The sequence below is a fragment of the Gossypium hirsutum genome, chromosome A06, assembly GCF_007990345.1.
Source record: "Gossypium hirsutum isolate 1008001.06 chromosome A06, Gossypium_hirsutum_v2.1, whole genome shotgun sequence".
NCBI lineage: Eukaryota > Viridiplantae > Streptophyta > Magnoliopsida > Malvales > Malvaceae > Gossypium > Gossypium hirsutum.
The window spans coordinates 42717841-42724134 of record NC_053429.1 but is presented as its reverse complement, the minus strand read 5'-3'; the positions used below and the strand labels follow the sequence as shown (position 1 = coordinate 42724134).

Below are 6294 nucleotides of genomic sequence, written 5' to 3'. Positions count from 1 at the left end.
TAAATTGTATAGCACTAAGTGTGCGAGTTTGATTATATAGCACTAAGTGTGCGAGTTGATTATATAGCACTGAGTGTGCGGACTTAATATATACTTTTGAATCACTATGGACACTAAGTGTGCGACATTATTGAGTTGATCACGGACAGCGGATCGGGTAAGTACCTTGAGTTCATGGCTAATAGGCGCTATGTTTATATTTGGAGTTGAGCTTGGTAAGTTTGAACCTATGTGACAATTATAATTGAAGTCACGTACATAAGATTTATCATGGAATAGGTGAAAGGTCGTTTAGTTGTATGATTGTAACGAAAATACAATGATGTATGAAAATGCCTCAAATATCCTATTGATTAGTATATGGAATGTGAATGCATGACTTGGTATGAGATTGAACCGATAGGTCTAAGGAACTATGGTATGGTTCGGTATGGATGGAGTAACTAGCCTCGTTCCATTTTGTTTCCTCTTGTGATAATGTTATTAATGGATGGTAGTGCATTGCTTATGACTTACTGAGTTATATACTCACTCGGTGTTTCCTTGTCACCTATTTTAGGTTTCTTGGACTCGTCTCTTTTTGCGTGATCGGGCCGTCATCGAAGTCATCACACCGGCTAGCAACTTTTGGTATCTTCTTTTTAGTCGGTCTAGGAGAACATTTCGGCATGTATAGGCTAATATGTTTTGTTGAAATTTGGTATGTAAACTTTTAGCCATGCGAAAATGGCATAAATGTTCGGTTGGATTTGGTTCTATAATGTTAGGTCGTAAGTCTTGGAAATTCGATTTTTATGCCATATGTCATGGTTGATTATTTTTGGTGTCAAAATTCATGATATGGCAATAGTGTAGTAGGGAGATGTTTGACAATGATTAGCCCTTGGCATGGCTAGTCATGATCATAATTTGTGATATGTATGATGAATTACTAGTTAGATCAAGGAGAAATCACGAAATAGGCATAGTTGCTTTAGTAACAGATGCTGGCAGCAGCAGTGACGTGAGATTGAAAAATCACTAAAAATAGTATGAGTGGAATTAATTAATGAATAAATTATGTAATCGAAGCTCGATGAGTCTATTTTCATATAGAATAAACGAAACGACCATATGAGCTGTATGTTAGGAGATAATTAAACTCTTATGAAACAGGGCCAGAGCGATTTCTGGATTCCCTGTTCCGACTTTGGAAATTCATTATAAATTAACCGGAGATAATTAGAAGTCATGCCATATGTGCATAGATTCCCCTTCGAGTCTAGTTTCTATAGAAACAAACGACATCAGTAATGAAGCCCTGTACAGGGAGATATCCAAGTCGTAATGCACAAAGGTCAGTGTAGTCGATCCCTGTAACATGGGAGACTTTGACTAATAAACTGTACTAATTGGCCAACCAAAAATTCTTTAAAAAATTATGTAGATGGGCATATGAGTCTAGTTTCAGGAAAAATTTACGGAACTGGATTTCGAGTTTCAGAACTCAAGATATGATTTTTAAAGTGACTAGTACGCAGATTGGCAGCTTGTCTGGGAAATTTTTTTTAAGTGGTTTGAAGTCTGTTAACACCTCGTGTTCGACTCCGGCGACGGCCTCGGGTTCGGGGTGTTACAAAAATAAATTTTTCGCAATTTATAATCCCTATCAATAATATCTCAAAATAATCCATAATTATTTATAAATTTAAAATTCAACTAAAAGTACATTAAAATTTCAAACATTCCAAGTTGAGCATTTTATCACAAAAACATAGGTGTCTCCCCTTATCTAAGTGATATCCTTTGATAAAAATATCGCAGAGTTTAACATCCTCACTAAAGATTCACTCAAATCACTCAATGTGTTTAAGGACATCAATAAAAGCACTCATTAGTCAATATGAAAAGTTATTACCATAGACTTGCTTGACAACCAAATCTCCACCACTATATATTGAGCTGATACATCAATCAAAAAGGTCTTTTAAGAGGGTTGTAACGTGGCTTTGGTTAGGGGGTGTGGTCACAAGCTGAAAGAAAAGGTTAGAATTGAGATTGAATTGAAAAATTACCTAGCTAGAAAAATAACTAGTCATCAATTGAATACAAGTGAGCTTCTTCTCAAAATATAGAATTAACACTCAAGCTCAAAAACGATGAATTACTACTAATATGTAATGAATTAAACTCTTTTTTTTTAGAACAAATCAAATACATATAAGAGCAAAACATAGCTAAGCAATTAGTTCAAAACCAATCTCGACAAAAATAGGGATCAAATTAGGGGATTTCAACAATAATGGGTTATGGGCTAATATTGAGGGTAAATCAATTAATGGCTTGTTAGGCTCAAAAGGGTTCACTAAGAGTTAATTATGAAGGTAGGATTTTGTGGAGTGAGTAGCTTAAACCTAAGTGCCTTTATCATCTTGACATATCAAATCAAATGGTGTGGTCTGGACATGCATAATCAAGCAAGTTCTAGAATAACAAATCAATACTGACGCACTCATAATAAAAGTGAGCATGAAAAGAATAAAATATGCTCTAAAGGCTCAAGATCTCACAAAAATTATGGCTTTTTTATGTTCAAACTTGTGAATTTCAACTGAAGATAAATCTAAACTTAGGGAAACAACCTAAAAGTTTTTAATTCTTCAAAAATCAACTCATCATGCTTGATTTCCTAATGTCTTAAAGTTTAAACAATCAATGCATAATTGCCTATGTTTTAATTCAAGACATATCAATAAAAATCATAAATTAATTAAAATTCATTCTAATAGTAATATGAGTGATTCACGTGAGAATAAGATAAAATTCAGGGATTTCTAATGATGATATGAAAGACCCCCCACACTTAAGATGTACATTTCCCTCAATGTACAAAGATAGATATATTGAAAAAAATAGATATATAATCATAAGATAGGGAGAGGGGTGAAACTTCCTGGATGATGAATGAACTCCTTGAATTGGAGTTATGGAGAATAATCGGCCAAAGCAATGATGAGGGTGGAGGAGGATACTCCTCCGGTGGTAGAGGCTCATTAATCCATAAGTCTTTTGCCCTTGGAGTTTTTAGTTCATATTTGATGATGAGCTTTGGAGCTCTTTAGGACTGTGATAAAATCAGGAACTCTTTAGGAGATATACTGAAGCATAATTACTCGTAATGAAATAGCTGAAAAATAAAAATTGTAAAAACTCAAGATAAAATAGTATTAAAAGGAAATTAAAAAAATGATTTCAAAATATAGAGATAAAAATAAATAAATAATAGGTGTTTATAGAGAAATTGGGACACACGGCCGTGGGGCACGCCCGTGTGCCTTCGTTTCAGCCCGTGCGTTTTGTAGTTTTCGAAATTAGGCGCATTGGTGTACACAGCCATGTTGCACGGCTGTGTCAATATTAGTTCGCTTCTCCCATGCCCGTGTATGCAAGCACATGCCCATGTTATTGTGACAGTGTCGACCACGGGGGCTGGGCACGGGCGTGTCGAACGCCTATGCTAAATTGACAGGTTTGCCCACGGTTTCAAAACACGGGCATGTCGTACTCCCATGTTATTTTGGCAATTTTGCCCACGGCCATGTTGTAAGGCCATGGCAACTTATCGCATCCCGTGTTGGGGAAAAAAGTTTTACCCTGTTTTTACACGACCGTAGCACACGGCCATGTTACATCCCGGGGTATGTACACGGCCTACAGCACGCCCTTGTGCCTGGCCGTGTGGTTCTGAAAATCCTGTGTTCAGTGATTCAGTTAGTGAATTAAATGTTAAAGACTAAAATTTAAAGAAGTTAGCACCGTTAGTGCTCGGGGTGCCTCCCGAGAAGCGCTTGTTTATAGTCTAAGCTCGACTCTATCTTGTGGGTATATTTAGGTAAGTCATGGAGCCGTAACACCTCTTTATTTTCTTTGAAATTCTCAACATTATACATTTTGAGACGATGTCCATTTACCTTAAAAGTGCCTTGATGACTTACCTCTACTGTCCCATATGGAAAAATACTGAGTACCGTAAGGGGAATTTCTTCATTAGGTTTAGGAGTGGTAATGCGAGGATCTGGTGCATCTAGTAGTACTTTGTCTCCAACCTTAAGTTGATTTGGTGAGGTATTGAGCTCATCCTGGCTCAGTTTCGGTTTATCGGGTGTTCTCGATTTTTGTGTCTGCCATTCATCTAGCTCCTCGATTTGTAGCCTTCGTTCTTCATAAATAGGTCCTTTGTTGTTGTTTGAACATGACTCATATGCGTTCTTCGTAATTGTTTCCTGCATAGAGGGTTTCACCACATGATCAGTACTAGTAGAATGATTTATACAACCACCTTCAATTTTTTATGTGTTACTCGAATTACGAGCTTGAAGGGTGATTGTTTCGTCTCCCACATGAAGTGTGAGTTCACTTGTATCAACATCAATAATGGTTCTAGCAGTCGCTAAAAAGGGTCGTCCTAAAATTAAAGGTGTGTTACTATTATCTTCCATGTGTAGAACAATAAAGTCTACTGGGTATATAAATTTATCGATCTTAACAAGAACATCTTCAATGATACCCCTAGGAAATCAAATGGTTTTATCAGCCAATTGAATGCTCATCCTAGTTTTTTTGGGGTTCCTAAGACCTAGCTGTTTAAACATTTTATAAGGCATAACATTAAAGATTTCCCCTAAGTCAGCCACTGCATTATGAACATCTAAACTACCAATTAAATAAGGAATCGTAAAACTCCTTGAATCTTTTAATTTGTTGGGTAGCTTATTCTGTAGAATGGCTGAGCAAACTGCATTCAACTCCGCATGCGATGCCTCATCCAACTTTCGTTTATTTGTTAAAAGCTACTTTAAGAATTTGACTGTGTTTGGCATCTACGAAAGAGCTTCAATAAATGGTAAGTTAATATGTAATTTTTTTAATAATTTAAGGAATTTACCGAATTGTTCTTCTTTTTGGCCTTTCCTTGTCGTGTTTGGGTATGGCACACGAGGTTTGTATTCTTTACTCACCGGTTTCTGGTCATTGTGGTCCACATCACCCTTACCTTTACTTACCACAGTTTCTTGCTTTGGTTCTAGTTCAGGTGCAACTAACCCTTCCGCATCTTGAATGGTAATTGCATTGATTTGCTCCCTTGGGTTAGATTCAGTGTTACTCGGCAGACTACCTTGTGGTCATTCAGAAATCAGTTTGGCGAGTTGGCCTATCTGAGTTTCGAGCCCTTGGATTGACGCTTGATGATTCTTAAAGGCTGTCTTGGTATTCTAAAAATGAGTTTCTGACACCGAGATGAAGTTTTTTAACATCTCCTCAAGGTTCGGCTTCTTTTCTTACTGGTAAGGTGGTTGTTGAAAACCCGGAGGATGTTGTGGCCTTTGATTTCCTTAACTGCCCCACGAGAAATTGGGATGGTTCCTCTAACCTGCATTATAAGTGTTACTATACGGGTTATTTTGGGGTCTAGAGGTATTGTTACCCATATATTGGACTTGTTCTTCCTCAATGCTAGGGTTGAAGGGTTGATATTTTGTGCATGCTCCTCATCCATTCGAATCGCACCTCATCACTAGATGTACCTGAGTAGAACCACACAAACCGTCAATCTTTTTTTTAAGAGCTCTACTTGGTTAGATAGCATAGTAACCACGTCGAGGTTGAAAACATCGGCTGCTTTCGTCGACTTTGTCCTCATAACTTGCCACTGATAGTTATTCAGTGACATCTCCTCAATAAATTCATAAGCCACCTCAAGTGTCTTATTATTGATAGTTCCACCAGCGGCTGGGTCAATCATCTGCCGAGTTGAAAGGTTTAGGCCATTGTAAAACATTTTGACCTGTAGCCAGAGTGGTAACCCATGGTGAGGGCATCTTTGCAAAAGGTCCTTGTATCTTTCCCACGCATCGTAGAGTGTTTCTAAATCCATCTGCATAAAAGAGGAGATATCATTACGTAATTTGGTTGTTTTAGCGGCGGAAAATATTTTAATAAAAACTTTTCGGTAATTTGTTCCCAAGTAGTGATTGATCTTCGTGGCAACGAGTTCAACCACTGTTTAGCCTAATTCCTCAACGAAAAGGGAAACAACCGAAGGCGAATAACGTCATCAGAAATGCCATTAATTTTAAAAGTGTCGCAAAATTCTAGGAAATTCGCCAAGTGAGTGTTGGGATCCTCGTCCTGCAAACCATCAAATTGAAATTGTATCATTTGAATTGTGTTAGGTTTCAGTTCAAAATTATTTGCAGTAATAGCAAGTCTAACTATACTTGACTCAGTTCCTGTTAAATTAGGTTTAGCATAATC

The 6294-nt window shown here is 37.3% G+C and overlaps 1 non-coding gene across 1 annotated transcript; it reads left to right on the top strand.

Moving 5' to 3' along the window:
- The first annotated feature begins 5840 nt into the window (after nucleotides 1–5840).
- Nucleotides 5841–5947, top strand: LOC121231037 (small nucleolar RNA R71). Its single transcript, XR_005929106.1, has one exon. It is a non-coding gene; the product is annotated as a small nucleolar RNA R71 (small nucleolar RNA).
- The last annotated feature ends 347 nt before the right edge of the window (nucleotides 5948–6294 follow it).